A 25,955-nucleotide genomic window follows, 5' to 3' on the forward strand; every position below is an offset into this window, starting at 1 on the left:
ACCCTGAGCTCTTCACGGCATCTGGAAAAATCCGTTCCACGTTTGCAATGTTTCCACCCGGTATGCACACGGAGTGCACATTGGTTTTGTTTCCCTTTTTGGCAGCCATGTCCCTAAGGGGCCCTATAACGTGCCTAACATTGGAGCTCCCAATTTTCAATTATCCCAAACTCCGTCATTGTCCAGATCTTGCAGGCTGAGAGATTTCCTCTGAAACAGGACAGGCGACAGCATCTGGATCAGCTAAAACGTCAGCCACACAGCACCTGGAACCTGTTTGCCAGTCAAACCGGGGAGGCCTTGCGTGCGGCCGCCTGGGAGTCTTTCGCCGCCTGCTACGCCCCAGGGCGACCTCCCACTCGACCACAGGTGAGTGGTCAACCTCAGTGCGATCAGTAACTGGGTTGGCCACCGGTGTGGACCGATGGGAGGTCTCTGACGTGCTGGATGTCCGTTGGATCGCCACGGCCGGCCCGCAACAGTGGTGCCCATCCACTGCAGCCTCAAGCTGTGTGACCGAAGCCATCACAGCCTGAAGCTGAGAGCGAAGTGTCACCAACTTGGCTCGAATCCGCACACAACAATCGCAGTCCCTGTTCATATTAAAGACCGTGAAAAAATAAACTATGCAGATAAACGGACTATCGGCAGGTGCTGCGCAACTCTACTATAGACCCTGACGAAGATATTAAATGAACACGCAGAAACTCAAGAAACTAAACTATTAAAGCACACAGAAGATATAATCTTTTGAGATTTCTCTGCAGGCATATGTTTTAATGTATTCGACATTCGTATTATCAAATATTGGAAGAGTATAGTCCAGGTAAACTGCGCTCCGTTTTAGGCAAAAGCTAATTTTTCACGCATCTCAATGTGTATGACGTCGTATCTCCTGAACTATGTGCCGTACCATGATATGACTATGAAGGTAATTCAGTGGTGTATGTGGATACTGTCTGCATAGTATGTTGTGAATAAACTTAGTAATATATCATGCCTGATTCTTAAGTTTTACTACATGAACGCCGGCCGCGGTGGCCGTACGTTTCTAGGCGCTTCAGTCCGGAAACACGGGACTGCTACAGTCGCAGGTTCGAATCCTGCTTCGGGCATGGATGTGTGTGATGTCCTTAGGTTAGTTAGGTTTAAGTAGTTCTAAGTTCTAGGGGACTGTTGACCTAAGATGTTAAGTCCGTAGTGCTCAGAGCCATTTATTACATGAACAGCCACAATGTAGTAAGCGATAAAATTTTTTCGTATCATCCTAGTGTGTGTGTGGGGGGGGGGGGGGGGGGGGGGCGGGGAGTGACGGGAAGAGGACGTCAGCGAGAGAGAACTTTCGTAAAGGTTTCAAATTATATGAAAAGTTTTGTTATTGGATGTCACTGAGTTACCTAATTCTCAAATATTGGATGAATATAGTCTGCGTAATTTGCTCGCCGTGAGTTACGCTGCCTCAACACATTCAGACAATTTCTAATTTTAATAGGTGTCCTACCGTGTTAAACATTTAACATAAGATTATAGCTCTTTATGAATAGGTTATGTTATGACAACGTTTAAGCCGCGCGGGATTAGCCGAGCGGTCTGGGGCGCTGCAGTCATGGACTGTGCGGCTGGTCCCGGCGGAAGTTCGAGTCCTCCCTCGGGCATGGGTGTGTGTGTTTGTCCTTAGGATAATTTAGGTTAAGTAGTGGGTACGCTTAGGGACTAATGACCTTAGTAGTTAAGTCCCATAAGATTTCACACGCATTTTTTGACAACATTTAAAGTTTTTCACGTCCGCCAGTAATTGTATGAAATATTGAAAATCAAATTTTTGTTGCCCCTGGAAGCTGTCAGATCGGCATCTTTTAACTGAGACCGTGAACCATGATCTGTGTTTGCCTTTTACTAATATAGGTGTGCTGTAGTAGACATGTATAGCCAAATTCTGGCGTTTCACACAGTGTAGGGTATATTATTAAGTTCTTGACTGTTGTCCTACAATGTAGAACATTCTTTATCGACGTAAGGGTTAGGATGTTTAAAAACAAAGTTATCTGGAGGGCTTCCAACGTCATATGTGCGTCAACGGTTGCAATCTTCCGTAACACGATGAGTGGGGTTGCACATAGAGCATTAGCATACAAAGCTAGTTGTCATGCATCGCTAATGCTTTAAATTCTACAGTGCTTGCTTTTTATTAGTGCGATAGTACTGATTCTAGTGGTCATGAGTTCCTCGTCATCTTCCAACACTTGTCCACCAAGTCAAGTACGAGAGAAGGTAATAATCGCTGGGTGCGAGGTCGTTACTGTAGGGAGGTAGTCCAAAAGTTTCCATTGGATCTTATCCTTGGTGGAGGCAACACTGTGTTAAAGCACGTTGTTGTGGAGAAAGACTATCTCGGACGACAGTTTCAGACGCCGTCGGGTTTGGATGGCACGTCTCAGCATTGTGAGCGATTCGCAGTTAACGCCATCTGTAATTGTTGGCCCACCAGCCAGCAGAATGCACTTTTCATCTACCTTTTTAGCCGTAATTTTCCTACTTGGGTAAAGAGGCTGTTTGAATTATCTTTTGCTTCTGGCTAAATAAAATAGCGCCAAGGTACTGGCTGATGTTTCGATTCTGCGTTGGTGTAAGGTACCAGTCTCTCGTCGAAGTAGCTTCGTGGGCAAACAAATTATCTCAATCTTATCGATAGCAATCCATAACTACTCATCTGCTTATGACAGTCGTGTAAAAACTGATGCGCCCAGCACGACGGAATCCATGAGCCAGAGCACCAGTAATCTGCCATCGATCAGATCGCAGTTTTTGGTCAACATGTTGCGCGATTTCATCGTCCTGGATACAGTACCTACCTCTCCGCTCTTCATCATGCACGTTTGTACGGCCATAATTTTATTGCCTTTATGTCAGTCAATACTGCAGTGCCCATAAACTAGGCACAGCTCATGAATAATTTGTGCAACTGTAGATACTTTTGCAAGTAAACTTCGAATTACAGCACACAATTTGCAAGTGGTAAGAGCGACGACTTTCTATGCTATTGTTGTTAGTTTTCGCCCACATTTAAACAATTCAATAGAATAAAAATTTTTTGGCTGTATAAATTATCAACAGATGACGCTGCATTCGTGTAACTTAATTCTGAACTGGCAACGATTGAAGACTGGAAATGGGAACGGATGAAAATGCCAAAATTTTGATATTTTCCTCCTAGTCCTGTAAACCGCTGACTATGCCATGGCTAATAACCTGAGATAGGTCGGAAGAAAAGTCTCCTTCTGCTTCAAAATACCTTCACTGTGTAGCAGTGTGCAAGTTCCTTTGTCCGTGTCATTTGGAACGCTGAATATGCCCAGCGTGTCTGACCCAGTGTTAAACACGCAGTAAAGTGTTTTTCTCTCACTTTCCTACAAGCAACAGCGCATTTCACTTCATTTTAGCTATTTTCGATATGAATGTTTTGTGTCCAGTGCTCTATGATTGAAAGGAAGGGCAAGATTAGAAATATAAAGAAGAATATTAAGCTAAAAAATCAAGGAAAGCAGTACATAACAAACAAAGTGACAGTTTTTGTTCGGAAAGAAACGCAAAAACTTGATGAAAGTTTGAAAGGTCTCTGCTGGATTCCTTTCATGTTAATTTCTTAAATCTGTTGTCATTTATGGCATAAATCCCTCTTCTAAATTTACTGTGACGTTTCTGACTATCTGGGAAGAGACTGAGTAGTGGAACGTGTTACTTTTACACATAAACAAGAACGATCTGTCACACTACTACACTTTAAAACACAGTTTATATGTAATTCAAGTCACTCAGTCTCATACGGAACCTACATCTGCTTTCTTTTATATACTGTATATGATAAGATACTGTCATCCTCCTTCCCTTCTGTGTGAGAGGATGAATGAGCAAATGTATTTCTAGTTGCATGCTTGAGGGTAGCAGACAAGCCTGTCTGCTACCCTGCTGCCTGTCTAACTAATATCATCAATCTTAAATACGAATGTGCGTGAGATTATAACGTCTCGTCTTGACAATACTTTCCAATATAGCAACTTTTCTTTATGTTCAACCCACGTGGGGTGTACTTTGTGAGACCAGTACCACGTGCTTATACAATTGTTTGACCCATTAGGTTAATAGTAAGACGATAGTAACCAGTTCGAGGTTTTTCTTTTGTAAATTGCTTTTCGATATAATTTTATTTTAATTATCAAAATTATTGTGGAGTTACACTCTTTGTGTAAACCAAGTTGACCACATGAAGCATGTGGTGTAAGCATCAAAGTAGCCCTCAGCTATTCTTTTCGGGAAGATTTCACAGAGAGTTAGTATGAATTTAGTATACCAGTGTGTGGTAATTACATGACGAACAGGATTGGGCTACGAACGTAACTTCTTTGGGTGAAAATTGAATCGGTTGGTAGTGGTTAATTTCCTCTTGCATATGTTTCAACGTTCTTCGTGTGTTATTTAATGAATGCAGTGTTGTATGTAGTCTCCCAATCTTGCCTCCATATTTGATGTGTTCTGTAAGATTACAAACTCACATTTTCACAATCCTAAATAAGGCGCCAGCTTAGAATGAATCAAGTTTAATACGCTGAAATTTCAATGATCAATGTTAAAATAAATTTCCAAATATAAACTGATTTATTTGTTTTTATTTAAATTCTCTTTTTATATATACATATCACCAGTTGTTGTATGACAATTAAAAGATTATAATTAATGTTAGTCTGGTTGGGAATTTGGTAAGCTAGACTGGATACCTGGTGAAACAGTTGCTCAGTAATGCAAGGTTAACTTCCCCAGGCAGCTCACAGCTTTTAACCCGTTTTTATGGTCTTGAACATCAGCACCGCTTACACCTCAAATTAAAGCAACAACGTTACACATGGCGACCCTTTTCTGTGATTCTGCTAGACTCTGGAATCTCTGAAACGTTAGATTGTGAGCGTTGTATAATCTTAATTTTTTTTCCTGCAGCGCTCAAACAACTTCTGCGTTGTTTCTGAGGAGACTTTCAAAAGATTCACTGCGTTGTTGAGCGGCGTTGTGTTGTTTGTCTTGTTTTGTTTTCTATATTTGTGTGTTTTATATGTATGTGTTTTTCTTCTCGCTTGTAAATTGCACTGACTTTGATCAAAGATATAAATTTATTTTGCGTGTGAAAAAGTGCGTACTAGGTTGGGTACCTTTCGTGTGACTGTCGTAATTTTTGGGGTATACATTTATTTTGATTAGTGTGTCGCGTACTGGGTATAAATTGAACTAATGCAGACACGTAACCAAGCTAAAAGTAGGCGGTCCAACAACTTAAGCAACATGGACCAAGGGGATAATTTGAGTTCGAATATTAACGCGTCGGACGGTTCCAAAAATGCATTGGGGAATACTTCAGAGGAAATGCAAAACAGGACGAATGGGCTCACATCAGAGCCAGAAATTAATTTGCCTCCAACTAACCAAATTGATTTGGCAGAACTCATGAAAGCCTTATTGCAACAAAATAAAGAAAACGGAGAGAAATCTGAAAAATCGATCCGAGAGCTAGGCGATAAAATGACGCAAAAATCTGAAAAATCGATCCGAGAGCTAGGCGAACAAATGACCAAGAAATCTGAAAAATCGATCCGAGAGCTAGGCGAACAAATGACGCAGAAATCTGAAAAATCGATCCGCGAGCTAGGCGAACAAACGACGCAGAAATCTGAAAAATCGATCCGCGAGCTAGGCGAACAAATGACGCAGAAATCTAAAAAATCGATCCGCGAGCTAGGCGAACAAATAGACGAAAAACTAATCCAGCAGACAAATAAAGTCGACAAGTCGATGCAGAGAGTGTCCGATGATATCTCACAAAGAATAAACAACCTGGCAAGTGAAATAAAAAGTGATATTATGAAAGAATTAGGCCATACATTTGAACAAATCGATGATCGTCTGCAAGCCTTAGAACAGGGCAAGCGGAGTCGCGATGCGGAATCGAAAAAGAGCGAAGAACAGCTACTTAGGAATTTCCAAGCGCTGAGAGAAGAATGCCAAAGAGAACACCAGCAGGTACTTTCCAGGGTCCAGGAGGCGGAAACGCATTGTCCCGCGTCCATTAGCAACACAGTAGCGGACAACAGTCAAGCGATTCACGCACTCGAACAGCAAGTGGAACAATTGAAGCAGACTGGGGCGGAGGACAACAGACAAATACATGAAAAGATTGCAGCATTAGCAGACATCGTAGGCACGATGAAGGTGACGGAGAGCGATAACAATACTACACCGGTAGCGGTCGTAGAGACCGAAGAAGTGCATTCGCTTCTTAGATTTCAGAAGGGACAGTTCAAAGTGAACAGGCGGCACAAAGCTGTAACAGGCGAATTACAAGAATGCGTGGCGCATCTGGAAAGCTGAATGGGGTGTGATTCCAAACTCGCCAATAGCACCAAGAATAGCTGTACGAACAGTGCAGAGAGGGACTCTGGTCACGAGGGAGATTTTGATGACAGGGAAGAATGTATGTTGAGGGGCAGACATGAGAAAAATAGAAACATACAAGGGCCTCGCCGGGAGGAAATGCGGGGATTTGATTTCAAACATTTCCTTATGGTGAGAAAGTTTGAGATATTTCGAAATTCGCAAAAAGGAATACATCCACGAGCATGGCTCGAGCAATTTGAATTCTGTCTTCCCCCCGACTGGGCAAGTACACATAAGATAGAATATATGTGTGGCTATTTGGAAGGCGAACCGGCGATTCGCATGAGGTCGGCAGCGCATCACTGCAACTCCACTCGAGAGTTTCGACAAGCCTTTCTGTCCGCCTATTGGTCGGAAGCGGCACAAGATAGGGTCAAGCATGGCATAATTATGCTGCCAAATTTGAACCAGTCTGGTTTCGGCAGCCCAGCACGCCTATTCGACCACATGCTGCAGGGAAATCAATTTCTATACGACCCATACGGGCCTGCGGAACTAATTAGGATATGCATCACCAAATTGCCGATGCACTTGCGCCACGTCATTCTTGCGGGACGATGCAAAGAGGACGCGGAAACGTTTAAGGCACTTCTCCAAGAGTTGGAATATAATACAGCAGAGTGCCCGCCTAATCAGGTACAAAGTTATTACGGGGCACAGCAGCGCGATCGCAGTCGTGGCCGTAGTACTAATCAATGGCGTGACTGGTCGTCGCGACGCGAACGGAACAATAATCGGGACCGGCCATATAGAAACTGGGGTAACAGTCGCGAACACAGGTGGAAGAACGGAAATGATCGAGGTCGTGGACAAGACCGCGAACGCTAGAGGTACGGCAACCAGAATCGATACTACGATGAATACGGTGGGAATAGGACTGTAGGCGGAGCACCTCATGATGTTGAAATTCGGCCGGCTAACCCTAGACATAATCCACCAAATGGAAATGAACAAAACCGGCAATGACAAACGATCAGCGCAGAAAGCGCCCAATCGGAACAAATGAGCGACATGGAAAATGAGTAGAAAGGACAGTGAGAAGTAGAGAGGACAGTGAGGAGAAAGAATTGATTAGTTTAAATTTGTGAGTATACATTTTGAATAATATGTTGGTAAAAATAATGATAAAGATGTTTCTATGTGATTGATTAAAGTGATGTTTTTAGTTTTTTTTCTTTCCTTGTGCAATTAGGGTTTAGGTTGGTTCAAATGTGAAGATAAAAGGTTTCTTTGTGAACGAGTGAAATGCTGTTTATGGTTTTTTTGTGTAAACTGAAAAGAGTCGCTCCTGAGAGAAGCAAGATCTGTGTTGAATTAATGCAAAACTCAGGGGAATATCCGATCTGTGGGTATTATGGGTCTGGCAAACCCAGGTCCCCAGCTGTTAGTAGCCTTGTTTCCGATTTTCTGCCTTCAGTGCTACTATCTATCTATTACTATTCTATATCTGTCAGTATAAATGAGGATCTCTTACTATAGTATGCGTGCTGTATGAATATTTTAAGATAGGACAACTCTGAGAAAGGAATGAGTAACTTTGGAATCTTGAAAAGAGGATGCGATAATACGATTGTTTAACCAATGGCTTCCCAATATACGCTAATATGTTAATATTGATGATATATGTCTTTTTTGTCCTTTATAGCTGAGTACGTAAAGTGCTGTCTGTGGATTTCGTAAGTAGATTGATTCCCTTCAAGGTGAAAGAGAGTTGTGGTTTGTGTAATTTACGTGGCCCTGAAATATTATTATGGTAGTCAAATGACGAGCAGTTTGCCAGCAAATGGAGAATGGAACAGAAATATGGATCCTTTTTGTAGTCTTGATTGATGTTGAGCCAGAGCCTAAAAAATTATTCTGCGTTAATACTTGTCCTAGAAAAGCGACGTTTATGTGTTTTGCTGATGCTGTGAGCATTACAGCTTACTGTTTTCGCTGGTGCGGGATGCACTGCAGCCTATATGACTTGTACTGAGGAAATTTCCCTCTTGAAGGTAGAGGAAGATTAAATAATTTTGATTATGAGACTGAAGGAAAGCTTAGTTTAATGTAATAAGGATGAAGCAAAACATTTGTCATTTAAACTACAGGAGGATTCGGATCTTTTGTGTCTGTTGTAAGTTCAATATGTTAAGATGAAACTGTTTTACAGCATAGAGGAGACCACAATTTTGCCATTCATGAGAAATGAATCCAGAATAACCACCACAGGCGAAATAACTGATTTGGAAGCGAAGGGTAACTTAAAGAAGGAACGAACTTGGAACAAAATGGGTAAGAAAATGTAATATAACCTGTAGGATCAAAATATTTTACCCTTCTCAGAGTCATCTATGTTATTAATTCTTGTGACAACGTAGTTTTAGATGAAATTATCTTACTGTTTTATGTATAAACATATGAGTATGATAAATGTATAATTGCGAGTCTCCTATCAGGTGTGTCAATTGGTATAATTGTTTTGGCGTGTAAATAACCATTGTTCTTTTTACTAGGTATGTTTAAGGAAAGTTTCTCCATATTTATCATGTGACAAGACATATGCCGCAAGCATCAAGAAGAGGACGAATTAGAACAATGTTGTAGTGGTATAAACACTGTGTTGATGTAGCATTGAAGTAGCTTGTTGGATTAACTAGTAGTAGATTGAAGTAGAATTTTGAGTAATACATGTTTATGGGTAGTTAGTTTGTAGTATACACAACAGGTGTGCATGTGTGTGTGTGTGTGTGTAAACAACATGTGAACCCTATGCTGTCCTGACCTATACTTCTACATTGCATAATCCTATTCATTTTATTGAATTAATAAGTAGCATTTGATTTTTTAAAACGCAAGTGAACCACATTAGTGATGTGGATTTAGATATTATATTGTCAGTTCATTTAATTTTTATTTTTATACTGTCAAGTCATTTCACTTTTATTTTTTATATTGTCAAGTCATTTAACTTTTATTTTTATATTGTCGATTCATCTAACTTTTTTATTTTAAAAAAATTAATTAAGTCTCACTTTTGTTCTTAAAAATTGTGAAAGACAATACTAAGTGGTATTATGTATGACATTTTGTAATCACATAACTATGATGAACAATTTCTGTAAATGCAGTTGAGTATGTGAAAGCGAACCGGCTAAACTCTTACGAGACAGCGGGAGCAGCGAGGAGGAGGACTAGGTGTTAACAGACGGGTTTCCCAGCAGGACACACTGTCAACCGGGCCACTTCAGGAGCGCGGTCGACAACAAAAGAAGGGCACGCGGCAAACACTTTCCCTTGCACCCGGAGCTAATGGCCGGTCGCACCAGTGCGACCCTTCGTGGAGGCGATGACCTGCGTTGGCCGAGCGGTCCACCGCGCGGAAATCCAACTGCTGGCAAAGCACCACACGCACGCGACCGTGACGAGACGGCCGCGGTGAAACGACAGAAGACAAGGGATAAAGGGGCGTGGAGCCTTTTGACAGGTACTTTCCAGAGAAACTTGCAGACGTCAACGACGACTATCAACATTTCTTGGCAGAAGCCCATTGTCAAGCGACAGTAAATCATGGTTCGGTGTTCTCTGGTTGCTAAGGGTGGCACAAAGAAGAGCTACTAAGTGTCATCCTTGCCCAGGAATATCAAACCAGCGAGCCAATTGAGGATAACTCAAGAATTTAACAACACAAGGAGCGTGGAGCCTTTTGGCACGTACTGTCCAGAGAAATTGAGAGACTTTAACGACGCCTATCAATATTTCCTAACGGATGCCCACTGTCAAGCGACAGTAAATCATGGTTCGATGTTCTCTGGTAGCTAAGGGTGGCACAAAGAAGAGCCATTAAGTGTCATCCTTGCCCAGGAATATCAACCTGGCGTGTCAAACGAGGATACCGCACGAATTTGACAACACAAACATGGAACCAAATCGAGATGTACGTGACATGGGCCACCAAGAGAAACTTCATGAGAGGGTAGAGACAGCGGGATTGCACGCAACAGATGGACAAAAATCCCTACTGACAGCTGCGGCGACGAGCCCCCCCACCCCCTCCCCTCATATTGTGCCTCAGAACAGTGGAACTACTGAGTGTGTCGGTGAACAGTGATTATACGGTTCTTAGTTCAATGCATATACGTGTGTTTCTGTCAGAGAAACTTTGACCCGTGTGTTTTGCAGGGGTTCGATTTATTGGTGTTTATTAGACTGACTCTTGTATTTTTCAGGTGTTCTATTTATTGTTTTTTTTTTAGACTTTGACTCTTGTATTTTGTAGGTGTTTTATTTATTGGTGTTTTTTTTTTTAGATGTTGAGTATTGTACTTTCAGAGCTGTTTTATTGATCAATGTTTGTTCTTGTGTGATGTATTAGATTTGTGATGTTTTGTTTCGTAAATTCATTCAAGTGGCATTGCTTCGTTTATCAGTCAGATAGCTATTCATTCTCATTGGACTGTGATCGATTAGCCTTTGCATGGGGCATTTTTATTGTGAAGAACGCCTTAAGGGCAATAATCACATAATTTATTGTAGTTTCAATATAATGACACAGTGGTCATTGTTTGCTAACTAACTGAAATATAGTAGAGTGATTAAATTAGTGCCACAAAGTTATTTTAATTCTACAAATTATTAGTTTTATAAGATATAGACTTTTTTGTGATAACCACTTTGTAAAACATGTTTTTTTTTCTTCTATCACTTTTTTTGCTTTTGCGGATTGTGCATTGTAATGTTCTGCTTTATAATAATGATGTTATTTTCATGTTCTTTTTTAATTGCTGTGCCACCTTTGCTATTTTCATAAATTTTACTTGTTAATAAACAGTCATAAATTTTCCTGTGATCAGTTGGCTCTTGCAATGAGCAAATACTGGTGAACTCCATAAGGGTAACAACCAGAAATTGTTTTCATATTAATGACACAGGGACCATTGTTTTTACTTGCTGACCGAATTAGGTCTACACGATCTTTTAAATAGGTGTCACAGATTGTGTTCTTTTTCTGTTTGAAATTGGTAGATTTTAAAGATTTGTTGAAATTATTGTGTTTTAGCAAGTAGCTGGTGACCTTTTGCCATTTCTTTACATTTTTGGTTTAAGTGGGGTGTGAAAAGCCTGCTTGGGAATGTCCTAGCATGGCCAGAAAATTCCCTGCACAGTCTTTTCCCGGAGCGTTGGGGTTATGAAAGGTCTCTGCTGGATTCCTTTCATGTTAATTTCTTAAATATGTTGTCATTTATGGCATAAATTCCTCTTCTAAATTTACTGTGGCGTTTCTGACTACCTGGGAGGAGACTGAGTAGTGGAACGTGTTACTTTTACACATAAACAAGAACGATCTGTCACACTACTACACTTTAAAACACAGTTTATATGTAATTCAAGTCACACAGTCTCATACGGAACCTACATCCGCTTTCTTTTATATACTGTATATGATAAGATACTGTCATCCCCCTTCCCTTCTGTGTGAGAGGATGAATGACCAAATGTATTTCTAGTTGCATGCTTGAGGGTAGCAGACAAGCCTGTCTGCTAGAGAACAGTAGGACCAACGTCGGAACAGGTAGCTACGCTTTCTAAAAGCAGAGAGGTTTCTATTCTTAGTATGGTCCTGTCCGTCCCTTGTCATGTTGGTATAGGAAGATGCCCCTCTGTCCACTTCCGTTTGTATTTGTGAGCCACCCTCAGGAAGGGACCACGGCAGGCTGTCCGCGGCGAGTGTCTGAAGTGGTAAGATCTCCGGCTAAGCGCGTGTCTGCTAAGTCCGTAGGACAATGGATTTCTTAAGTTCAGCCTAACTGAAAATTTAATCACCTTTATTTCAGGTTTAGCTCTAAAATATCTAATGTTATCTTAAGTTGCAACGCTGTGTAATTCGCGTGTGAAGTTCAGAATATCTTCCGGTAGTTGCTTTGTCACTACTTTGTGAGTAAAGTGGAACCACATGCAGATCAGTAGCTCTAACTAAGATCATCAATCTTAAATGCGAATGTGCGTGAGATTATAACGTCTCGTCTTGACAATATTTTCCAATATAGCAACTTTTCTTTATGTTCAACCCACGTGGGGTGTACTTTGTGAGACCAGTACCACGTGCTTATACAATTGTTTGACCCATCAGGTTAATAGTAAGACGATAGTAACCAGTTTGAGGTTTTCTTTTGTAAATTGCTTTTCGATATAATTTTATTTTAATTATCAAAATTATTGTGGAGTTACACTCTTTGTGTAAACCAAGTTGACCACATGAAGCATGTGGTGTAAGCATCAAAGTAGCCCTCAGCTATTCTTTTTGGGAAGATTTCACAGAGAGTTAGTATGAATTTAGTATACCAGTGTGTGGTAATTACATGACGAACAGGATTGGGCTACGAACGTAACTTCTTTGGGTGAAAATTGAATCGGTTGGTAGTGGTTAATTTCCTCTTGCATATGTTTCAACGTTCTTCGTGTGTTATTTAATGAATGCAGTGTTGTATGTAGTCTCCCAATCTTGCCTCCATATTTGATGTGTTCTGTAAGATTACAAACTCACATTTTCACAATCCTAAATAAGGCGCCAGCTTAGAATGAATCAAGTTTAATATGCTGAAATTTCAATGATCAATGTTAAAATAAATTTCCAAATATAAACTGATTTATTTGTTTTTATTTAAATTCTCTTTATATATATATATATCACCGGTTGTCGTATGACGATTAAAAGGTTATAATTAATGTTAGTCTGGTTGGGAATTTGGTAAGCTACACTGGATACCTGGTGAAACAGTTGCTCAGTAATGCAAGGTTAACTTCCCCAGGCAGCTCACAGCTTTTAACCCGCTTTTATGGTCTTGAACATCAGCACCGCTTACACCTCAAATTAAAGCAACAAGGTTACAAGTTGAAATCATTAAAATTTAACTGCGTATTGTGCAGCATGATGAAATAAAACAAAATATCGTGTAATTTTGGAGTTCAAAGTGCATGATTTTCCATTCTGAGAAATATTCGTTACCTTCCATGGAACAATAAATTGCGCGCTGAAAGAAAGAACAACCTACTAACCACAGTCGATCTTGTTGAAGTGAAATATAGGGAAATTTATTTCCCTTTGTGTCAGTGACGTTAGTGCTGTATTCTTTGTTACTCAGAAATGAGGTGATGCATTTTATATTCCGTGATTCTTTAATAGTGGTGTATGACACTTATATTTTTACATAAATTTCCATTTTTATATGTTTTAAGAATCTAAATTTTATAAACTTTTGCCAGACATTTCTGTCAGACGTTCCAACTGATGTAGCCAACAGGCTTGCTGCAGTTGTAACACCGGTTGCCGTCAGATCACCGAAGTTAATCGCTGTGTGGCTGGGCTAGCACTTGGATGGGTGACTATCCGGTCTGCCGAGCGCTGTTGGCAAGCGGGGTGGACTCAACCCTTGTCAGGCAAACTGAGGAGCTACTTGATTGAGAAGTAGCGGCTCCAGTCTCGAGAGCGGTGAGCTGACCACATGCCCCTCCATATCCGTATCCAGTGAGGCTTGTGGTTGAGGATGACACGGTGGCCGGTCGGTACCGTTGGGCCTTTGTGGTCTGTTCGGGCGGAGTTTAGTTTTACTGCCAAATGATGTGAAACTACCGTAATTTGTTTTCCTTGGAATAAAGTAACTTGTGATGTGAATCCCATGGTTTTTTTCTGTTTTGCTACAGTTTGACGTTTGACACTTCCAGCGTTTCCTACGTCCAGTATACAATTAAATACAAGCAAACGGCTGTTACCTTTTGAATACGCATACTGTTTATGACACTAACTAGCCAACAGCGTAAGGGGGGTGCAGGGACTGCGCATGCCTGTTGAGCACTACGGCAGAAAGTTCAGAAAGGAGAAATTCTGATCTCTGCCACGTTCGAGAAATGAAAGAATTCATTGGCGACAAATGAAAATTCGTATCAAGGCCGGCGTTCGAACCTGTGCTTCCTGCATATTAGGCAGATGCGTTAACCATCTATGCCACTTTGGCACAGTGATTTCACACAACTCCACGGACTACCCAAGCACGATTTCCCCCTCAATCCAAATTTTCATTTGCCGCACACTACCACAGTAGTGTCCCCAAGCCCTTTTACCTCTTTTGCTCGCCACATCACGCAAAGTCACACAAGGTCGGGCGGCACTGAATGACCATGTCAGCCTTCATGGCTCATATATATCAATACGAGCAGTGTCTGTTCTTTCGGGCATGTCCAGTATAAACTCATAAGTCGTAATTTTTCAAGACGGAACCCATGTCCGGAAATTCGTAGTCTGGGAGCAACTGGGCATTAAAGTTAGAGAGCGGTTCCGATATGGAGGATGGGTCGCTGCTCCAGATTTCGTTAAGAAGCGTTACAAGAGCGCCACATCGTTCAATAGAATACAAAATGAGTTTAAAATTTTGACCTCCAATTTAGTGACGAGTTTGGAATAATAATCAGTCTTGATCGAATTTTTTTATTAAAAATTAAAATCACATGTCAGTGGTAACCTGTTTCGATCATATCTAGACCATCATAAAACCAAGTCTCTGGAATGCAAAAATATAATTCTTCTTAGAGTGTAATAGGTATCAAAGTTATACAGTCCATTAACTCAATAAAACTTCGATACACGATCATAATAAAATAGAAGGCTTTTTATACCATTAGGTGGCGAGTAGAGCCTACAAGCAGAGCGCTGCCAAGTGTTGGAAGACATCTCCGGTAACCGCCAAATAGCTTCAAAACCCTATCCGTTGTAAAGGGAAAGCTCCACCCCTCATCTGCTGCATGATCTCATTGGGAGCCAGTAGGGCTCAACATACGATGATAACGTGTGTGAAAGATTACATAAATGTAAGCTGGCCGTAATAGTTACTACTTTACATTTACAAAAGATAGTTACAAAGGTGCATGAACAACCAATAAAATTAGTTGTAAGAAGGCTAGCTGCTATCTACGAGCATTGCATGAAAGTTCAAACTGAGGTGCGCCTAAAAGCAAAGATAAACCTAGAGACGCCAGCCGTTGTCGTGGAGACGGTAGCGTGGGACCTCTCGTGGAATATGGCGCCCCAGATGTGTGATGGCAGAAGGACGTCATCGGTCACCATGGAGACAAATCGACGATTACCGATCAGTATCGTAGTTTTGGAAGTATACAACCTAAAAGTGGATGATAAACTAGTAAGAGCGGTGACGAAATGTCTGAACACATGTTAAACTGGTCGCACTTAAAACGGTACAAAATTAGTACACTGATAATTAGTCGGAAAAAAGGATCATATGTGCTGTTACAGGCTTACGACGTAATGTCATGTTTAAACTTTCATCCAGTGCCCATAGATGGCAGTTAGCCTTATTACAACTAATTTTATTGGTTGTTCATGCACATTTGCAACTATCTTTTCAAATGTAAAGTGATAACTATTACGGCCAACTTACAGTTATGTAATCTTTCATATCGTATTCTCTGTTTGTATCTAGACTGATATTTTAACTTTCACACACGTTATCACCTCATGTTAAGCTCTAATACCTCTAATGAGATCATGCTGCAGACGAGGGGCTGGGCTTCCCCTTTATAACGCATAGCGTTTTGACGCTACTTAGCAGTTGTCGGAGGTGTCTTCCGACACTTTTCAGCGCTCTGCTTGTTGTCTCTGTTCTCCACCTAATGGTACAAAAACCCTTCTATTTTATTATGATCGCGTACCCAGATTTTACTGAGTGGATGGACTGTACAATTTTGGTACCTGTCGCCCTCTAAGGAGAATTATTTTTTATTTTTATTTTGCAGAGACATGGTCTTATGATGATCTAGATATGGTCCAAACCTGTTATCACTGACATGTAATTTTCCTTTTTTAATACAAAAATTGCGATCAAAAATGGCTCTGAGCACTATGGGGCTTAACTGCTGAGGTCATCAGTCCCTTAGAACTTAAAACTACTTAAACATAACTAACCTAAGGACATCACACACATCCATGCCCGAGGCAGAATTCGAACCGGCGACCGTAGCGGTCGCGTGGTTCCAGACTGTAACGCCTAGAACCACTCGGCCACTCCGGCCGGCCTATTGCGATCAATTCTGATTATTATTTCAGATTATCTAATCAGATCACGTTTTTATTCCAATCATGTCTGTAAAAATTATTATTGACATGTGTGCACCGGTGGTGTGGAGACAGACGCTCATGCTGGAATAAGTGACCTTGTGCGTTCAATACGTGGTGTCGTCCGAAGAGTGAGGTCCAGTTAAAAGTTGGTACCTCGCGACGGATCCACAAGCTAAGAACAGCCTCTGCCAGACGCAGCCACGAATAAGAGACGTTAAAGAAGACACACCGTCAAAATGCACTCTGTGATAGCCGACTATGATAGCAGCGTCACTATAGCTTAGAACCGGCAGCGAGCTAGTATCACGTCAGAATTGTGTATGAAAGTTTACAGTTAAATGCAATGACTGTCGTCCAGTGATGAAACTTCCTGGCAGATTAAAACTGTGTGCCCGACCGAGACTCGAACTCGTCCAGTGATATTCGATGTAATAAACACTTATTGTCTTCTGCGGTGTTACCATAAATATATAAAATATATATTGTCATTCGTGTGGACATGGACTGAATTCGAGTTAAGTATTCGACATTAAAGAGTTTTACTAAAGTGTGCTAATATTTTATGTTTGTTGTAGCTCCCTCTCGACCTCTTTCAGATATAAAACTTGAACTGCCTTCTAGGCTGGCTACGACGCACATGAAACAATATTACAGTCGGAGAGTGAATTCGTGCGACACAGTCTATCCCCGATAATACAAGAGAGACATAAACCACAATCTTCATAATCACTAACAGAAAATAGTCAAGAGATGTCATATCTGGTGACCGTGGTGGCCCTGGAACAGGTGCTCCTCTGCTAATACATCGATATGGATACGTGTTGTCTACGTGGTGCCGAATGCACCAAAATGAGCTGGAGTTACGTCATTTTAGAATAGGGTGGGAGAAACTTCTCTGAGAGAAATGAGGTATATCGGTCCTGCTAGCCGATTTGAAATTAGAAACGGCCCTCTGATCTGGTCAAAAATTAACTCAGCTTAGAGTCAATAAAGCTTACAGCTGCTAACTGGAATTAATCTAGACGTTGTACTAGAGAAAGGCACTAACGCAGAAATAGGCCTATAGTACAGAATCAATGAACCTGTCAGCAGCTAACTGGAATTATTTTTATAGAAAATGCCATGCTGTGACATATATTATCTCTTAGGCCCATTGCACAAACTACACTCATCGTGGATACTTCTCCACTACTATTGTTGGACTTCCTGTAGATGATTTGGATGTAGCTCTTGTTCAGAGACAACTCTCCACAAGTTAACGAGAGATGTGTCCAGTGCTTGCACAACTTGACAAATACTGGTGGACGATTCCTTTTCGAAATGTTCCAAAACATCCTCTTCAAAGTCAACGTAGTGAGGACTACCAGCAACCGCTTTGGACACCCAGTACTGGACAGAAATTTGGAATAACTGATACAGTTTTCAGGAGACTAGCCACACGTAGATTTCTCATTACCACACAGTACTGCTGTATGAACAGGTTAATGTAACAAGTAGAGACCGCACTTTGTTCTACATGCACACTACAATTTAGGAAAAACCCCAGGAGGAACATATCTGCTTGTTTAAATTCTACATCTACATTCAACGAGTCTCTGTATAGTGCATGACAGAGGGTACCTTCCATTGTACCATTTATTAGGGCACTTCCCGTTCCGTGCACGTGAGGAGTGTGGGAATAAGAAATGTTTAAGCGCCTCTGTGCACGCTGTAATTAGTTGTAATTGCTTGTCTTCGCGATCCCTATTGGAACGATACGTAGTGGACTGTAGCATATTTCTAGATTTCTCACCTAAAGCTGGTTCTCGAAATTATGTAAATAGGCTTCCACGGCATAATTTGCATCATTCTTCAAGCGTCTGACATTTCGGTTCTTTCAGCATCTCCGTTACGCTCGCTCACAGGTTCTACAAACCTGTCACCATTCGTGCTGCATTTCTCTGTAAACATTCAATATCCCCCATCAGTACTAGTTTGTATGGGTCCCACATACTTGATCAGTATTCTGGGATGGGTCGCATGACTGTTTCGTAAGCAATCTCCATTGTAGACTGATTGCATTTTCCTATTATCCTATCAATGCCCAAAGTATGTGCGTATATGATCATTCAGTTTCATATTGTTAAAAATTGTTAGACCCAGAGATGTGTATGAGTTGACCGAGTCCAACAGTGACTCATTGATATTGTAGTCATGGGACTGATTTGTCAAGTACATAGCTTTACATTTCTGAACTTTTAAAGTAAGTTGCCAATCTTTGTAGCACTTCGAAATCTTATCAAGAGCTGGCAATAATTGTGCAGATTTTTTTAGAGAGTACTTCATTATAGATAACTGCATCATCTGCTAAAAATCTGGTGTTATTAATAATATTATCTGCAAGATCATTAATATACAACATGAACACCAAGGGACCCAACGCACTTCCCTAGGCAAACGCTAAATTATTTCTACATCTGTCGATGACTCCCCATCCGAGGTAACATACTGTGTCCTCTCCACCAAAAAATCCTCAGTCCAGTCACAAATTTCGCTCGACACCCCATACGATCATATGCAAAACAAATATCGGTATGATACTGAGTCAAATGCTTTTCTTAAGTCAAAATCAGACAGCTTTCATCCATGGCTTTCAGGACGACATGAAGAGAAAGCGAGTTGAATTTTGCATGACCAATGTTTCCGGTTGACGTGAAGATCATTCTGTACGAGGTACCTCATTAAATTTGGGTTTATAGTATGTTCTAAAATTCTACAGCCAATGAATGTCAAAGATTCTGGATGGAAGTTTTGCAAAATCTCTTTTGCTACCCTTCTTGTAGACTGGAGTTTCCTGTGCTTTATTGCAACTATTGGGCATAGATTTTTGTGTGAAAAGTACGCCTTAAATAGGAGCTAACGCAGCCGCAAATTATGTGTAGAATCATAAGTATTCCATCAGGCCTTGGAGCTTTGCGATCTCAGATGTTTCTCAACGCCACTGACTTTGATATCTATCGGGTGTCCCAGAAATGTTGTGACAAACTTCGCAGGGTTCTAGAGTGTGTCTTGAGGAAGAAATCGAGGATAGGAATTCCTGTCCGAAAATGTCATCCAACGACGTTACGGAGTGTCGAAGTTACAAGCGCTGGCGCTGGAGCTGGCGCCTGCCTCTAGACCACCCCTTCGGCAGCAAATGTGACTTTGTGCGCTGAGGGATCGTAGGCAGAACGTCTCGCAATGTTGTTTGTTATTCAGTGGTCGCGACTGATTACCACGATCGCCAGTTGAGAAGATGGAGCTAGCTCTTGCGCAGAAATGCCTTGTCTCCAATGTATGTGATGCTCTGTTGCCACGGTGGAGGACAGTTTATGTTTCTCCTGGAACCCTCTAATATCACCAACGAACTTAGAAAAACCTCTGCCTGTGGAATAAGAGATATTACGAATCGTTATTTTACAATAAAATAAACTGATTTATGTGTACATCCACTACTGGCCATTAAAATTGCTACACCACGAAGATTTGCTACAGACCCGAAATTTAACCGACAGCGAGAAGATGCTGTGATATGCAAATGATTAGCTTTTCGGAGCGTTCACACAAGGTTAGCGCCGGTGGCGACACCTACAACGTGCTGACATGAGGAAAGTTTCCAACCGATTTCTCATACACAAACAGCAGTTGACCAGCGTTGCCTGGTGAAACGTTGTTGTGATGCCTCGTGTAAGGAGGAGAAATGCGTACCATCACGTTTCCGACCTCTTGTTCGCGTTGACGGCACTTTGAACAGTAGACGTTACATTTCAGATGTGTTACGACCCGTGGCTCTAGCCTTCATTCCATCCCTGCGAAACCCTACATTTCAGCGGGATAATGCACGACCGCATGTTGCAGGTCCTGTACGGGCCTTTCTGGATACAGTAAATGTTCGACTGCTGCCCTGGCCAGCACATTATCCATCTCTCTCTCCAATTGAAAACGTCTGGCCAATGGTGACCGAGCAACTGGCCCGTCACAATACGCCAGTCACTACTCTTGATGAACTGTGGTATCGTGTTGAAGCTGCATCCAAGCTGCATCCAAGCTCTGTTTGACTCAATGCCCAGGCGTATCAAGGCCGTTATTACTGGGTACTGACTTCTCACGATCTATGAACCCAAATTGAGTGAAAATGTAATCACATTTCAGTTCTAGAATAATATATTTGTCCAATGAATACCCGTTTATCATCTGCATTTCTTCTTGGTGTAGCAATTTTAATGGCCAGTAGTGTAGTTTCTACAATTGTAGGGCAGGTAAAGCACACCAAAATATAGACTTCCACCCTGTAACGTTATGCGTATGTAGGCGAGCAAATCAGCTGCCTAGAACTGATACGAGGTGGGATGAATTTGATATTTGATGTGTGGTTGAACGATAACAGGCGCAGGTCTCAGGTAGTTCTGGCTTCCGGCTAGGTGACGATACAAGCAAGTCCAGGTACAAAGCGTGGCAGCAAAGGACCAGATGTGGGTAAACACAGTATACCGAATTTTGGCGATGGATAGTTGCTTATAAGGACAGACAATACTGCAAGAAATGGCGGAGTGACAGACAATCTTGGAGTTGGCTAGGTTACAACTCTCTGAACTTCGACAGTAAATCGTAGTTACATATTAAAGCGAAAATGAATACTTCCACGAACGCAAAAAAATGAGGCACATCCGGTGACACAACAATATTTCAATATCTTTCAAACTATAGAAGTTAATATTTCACAGCGAATAAACATTTAAACAATGAATCTTTGAATTAACAACTTTAAACTTTGAACAAACTATATCTCCGTTGATAGGATTGTACTATATCTGTCATCCCTGAAAACTACGTATCTGTATCTATTTTATTTATTGATTTATTATGTCTTTTATATTCTTTTTATTACGAAAACGTTTGTCAGAACACCGTATTCTCTAATTTACACAGACAATGAATACATCATGAATACCTCACATATTGCCATACTTGTGTAGTTATTTAATGAACAGTTTAGTATTTTCCTACTAACTTTATTTAAATGTTGATTGTAAATGCTATTAAAGAAGCTGTGCTAGTTTAAAACTGTTCTGTTGCATGAGTTAGCGGTCACCACGATTGAAAATAGCATCAAAAGACACTTCTGTTAAGACGGTATAAATAATTATTTCAATAACATTCAGCGATAAACTATAGTCATTTAACGGAAGCACACTTGCTCAAGAATACTGACTTATTTATTAACCAACTATTACTTGTACTTACCTGAATGTAACCGAGTGTTCATAAGATTTATTTATTTAAATATTGTTGTAATATGTTGGTTTAGTCTGGGAAGTGGTCAGCTTTAACGATATCATGTCTGTGGAGCTTAAGAGCGATATTTTCGGGAATCACCTTCAGCCAATGGAAGAACAGGTAGTAGCAGAACACTACAGGAGTCAAGTAGAGATTGGGACTCCTCGAGTGAAGAGCTCAAGGGAGCAACGTTGACACTTTTATGCGAATTCTGGAAGGAGGCAGATCTAGCTATAATAATGAGTGGTATTCGACCATGATTCTGCGAGGTAAACGGCCGCTACCATACATTTATTTCTCAAGGAACTATATTTCGAGAGGTTTGCGAGTACTCCAGAGTAGTACTTTAACTTTTTTCAGCTTCAATTACGAAACTGAGGATAGACAGAGTATGAATTACTATTTTTTGTATCGTGTATGATAATCTGTATATCATCAAGTTGAGCTCTGAACTGTTTTGAGCTGGTGGATATTTCGTGTATTGTGATTGTGAAATGGACTTAGTTTTCGCGTATCTTTGATGACTATCTAGTTTGGACATTTTGCTACCATTCTCTTAACGCTCTCAACGTAACCTTACTGCATTTACTGCATTTTAACTGAATATCGTAGGACCACTTCCGGTTTATTTGAGATGTCCTTTCTTGAATAAAGATTATCCAACATAATTATCTGTCGTCTATATAGATTACAGAAGTTTGAACAGAACCCTTGCTATTAAGTTAATCATTTAAATTTGATTTTGTATTTCTGTGTATTTTGTTAATTCGCGATTCCAGCCAATGCATAGACTATTCGACTGCAAGATCACAGGTACAGCTTGTTATTTGCAGCGAGTTGGCTGCAGCACATGAAAGGAGACTTGCGCGGCTCGACCCTATGACTACATCGAGCTATCCGTTTTAAACGGAGCCGTGTACAGTCAAAGAACCTAAAGTAAGAGTAACCACAGATAAAGACGCAACTGGTTTGCTCGTACGAACTGCTGTGTGGAAGAGTAGCTGCTCAGCAGTAACTGCTAGCTGCCGTAGCAACCATGACGCGTTGGGAAAGGTAGCTCCACAAATACATTTTACGTAATGTGTTGGGAACACTGACACCAGTCTGGAGGTACGAAAACTGTATAGTGCAATTACAAGTTCTACATCTACATCTACATCTACATCCATACTCCGCAAGCCACCTGACGGTGTGTGGCGGAGGGTACCTTGAGTACCTCTATCGGTTCTCCCTTCTATTCCAGTCTCGTATTGTTCGTGGAAAGAAGGATTGTCAGTATACCTCTGTGTGGGCTCTAATCTCTCTGATTTGATCCTCATGGTCTCTTCGCGAGATATACATAGGAGGGAGCAATATACTGCTTGACTCCTCCTGTTCTCGAAACTTCAACAAAAGCCCGTACCGAGCTACTGAGCGTATCTCCTACAGAGTCTTCCACTGGAGTTTATCTATCATCTCCGTAACGCTTTCGCGATTACTAAATGATCCTGTAACGAAGCGCGCTGCTCTCCGTTGGATCTTCTCTACCTCTTCTATCAACCCTATCTGGTACGGATCCCACACTGTTGAGCAGCATTCAAGCAGTGGGCGAACAAGCGTACTGTAACCTACTTCCTTTGTTTTCGGTTTGCATTTCCTTAGGATTCTTCCAATGAATCTCAGTCTGGCATCTGCTTTACCGATGATCAACTGTATATGATCGTTCCATTTTAAATCACTCCTAATGCGTACTCCCAGATAATTTATGGAATTAACTGCTTCCAGTTGCTGACCTGCTATATTGTAGCTAAATGATAAGGGATCTTTCTTTCTATGTATTCGCAGCACATTACACTTGTCTACGTTGAGATTCAATTGCCATTCCCTGCACCATGCGTCAATTCGCTGCAGATCCTCCTGCATTTCAGTACAATTTTCCATTGTTACAACCTCTAGATATACCACAGCATCATCTGCAAAAAGCCTCAGTGAACTTCCGATGTTATCCACAAGGTCATTTATGTATATTGTGAATAGCAACGGTCTTACGACACTCCCCTGCGGCACACCTGAAATCACTCTTACTTCGGAAGACTTCTCTCCATTGAGAATGACATGCTGCGTTCTGTTATCTAGGAACTCTTCAATCCAATCACACAGTTGGTCTGAGAGTCCATATGCTCTTACTTTGTTCATTAAACGACTGTGGGGAACTGTATCGAACGCCTTGCGGAAGTCAAGAAACACGGCATCTACCTGGGAACCCGTGTCTATGGCCCTCTGAGTCTCGTGGACGAATAGCGCGAGCTGGATTTCACACGATCGTCTTTTTCGAAACCCATGCTGATTCCTACAGAGTAGATTTCTAGTCTCCAGAAAAGTCATTATACTCGAAAGTTAACAGCAGTTTGGTTTTGGTGAAATGGCGTTATGGCACTAACAGGCATGATTTTTCGTGTTCTAAAGGAAATGGAAGCTGTATGAAAATCAACAATTTGCGTGGGGCCAAGGCCCCATGTAGGAGTAATCCAACGGACTCCGTGTTTCCAAGACTATTTCAACTATTAAAAGAAACAGACAAGTGATACTTACTATACCAAATAGATAATAACAACATAGGCGATTCGAATGAGAGACAGCATCTGAATATTCTGAAGTATACAGGAGAGCGAGGAACAGAGCGAAGTAAAACTTGCACAACGCCAAAATCAAGCATGTTCATTGTGTTGCATGTAGCGAGTCGAACACTTCAGCACTGCGGAAAAACCTGCGCAGCTCTGTCACAGGAAAGGAAACTTGTAATGATGTTTTTCTGCCTTGCAGACGAATTAAATACCTTCCTCTCAAGTTGCAATAAATTATCAGCCAAACGACCTCAGCGACAGATGCATTTTTCTGAGAACATGCTTAGAATGGAAAGCATTCATGGGAATATGGTCTGAGAAAGTAGGTAGTGACTGACTGGGCATAGGTGCAAGTAAAAATGTTGCTGATATTGTTCAAAATGGTTCAAATGTCTCTAAGCACTATGAGACTTAACATCTGAAGTCATCAGTCCCCTAGACATAGAACTACTTAAACTTAACAAACCTAAGGACATCACACACATACATGCCCGAGGCAGGATTCGAACCTGCGACCGTAGCAGCAGCGGGGTTCCGGACGGAAGCGCCTAGAACCGCACGGCCACAGAGGCTGAATTGTTATTCCAGTTCTTGCACACATCTCTTTTCTTAGCAGTATAAATACTACTTCTTGAAAACAAAGATTAATTCAACCAATACCCAAGAATAATAGCCCAAAATCACCAGGCGACTATAGACCACTCACCATACTACCCGTCTTGGAGTGCATAGTTCACGAACAGTTGACAAACTGCCTTAAAATGTATAACATCAACGATTCCACGATAAATACCAATCATACTTCCGAAAATTTCATAGCGCAGCGTTTGTATTAATTAAAGAGACTGATGACACCAAATATGCCACGCACAGGTGTGTAGCTAACATCTAAACGCTGCCTGATTTCAGCAAGGCCGATAGTGTTGATTTCGTTACATTATTTATTTAACCTAAACAGCCAAATTTCTCAAAAAATGTAATATTTACTTGTAAATAATAGATTTCAGCTATCAGTCGTCCTTTTTAAATTTTATTGGCAAAGATCTAGATTTCAGCTAGAAACTAGCCATTCTCAATGCACTGTTCAATGAACTTTGGATGAAGCCCGACCAACATGCATTACATGCATTGATCAGAAATGATAGTGCATTGATAATGGCCAGTTTCTAGCTGAAATCTAGATCTGCCAATAAAATTTAAAAAGGACGACTAATAGCTGAAATCTATTATTTACAAGTCAATATAACAGTCGCTGCGTCCAAAAGCTTTCGGAATGGAAGGTAACCTGAAATGTAATATTGTTTTTGGCAGCTACCTTATAAGCACAATTATATCAACGACTTGTCTTAGAATTGGTGAAGCCATTCTAGAAATAAGTGTTCTCAGGAGTCTCTGAAGGTTCAGTACTTGGTCCAGTACTTTTCTCGCTGTATGTCACTGATGTTTCAAGTGTACTGCATTCCTGTGACTACTAC

Source organism: Schistocerca piceifrons, chromosome X, assembly GCF_021461385.2.
Source record: "Schistocerca piceifrons isolate TAMUIC-IGC-003096 chromosome X, iqSchPice1.1, whole genome shotgun sequence".
In the NCBI taxonomy this organism is placed as follows: Eukaryota; Metazoa; Arthropoda; class Insecta; order Orthoptera; family Acrididae; genus Schistocerca; species Schistocerca piceifrons.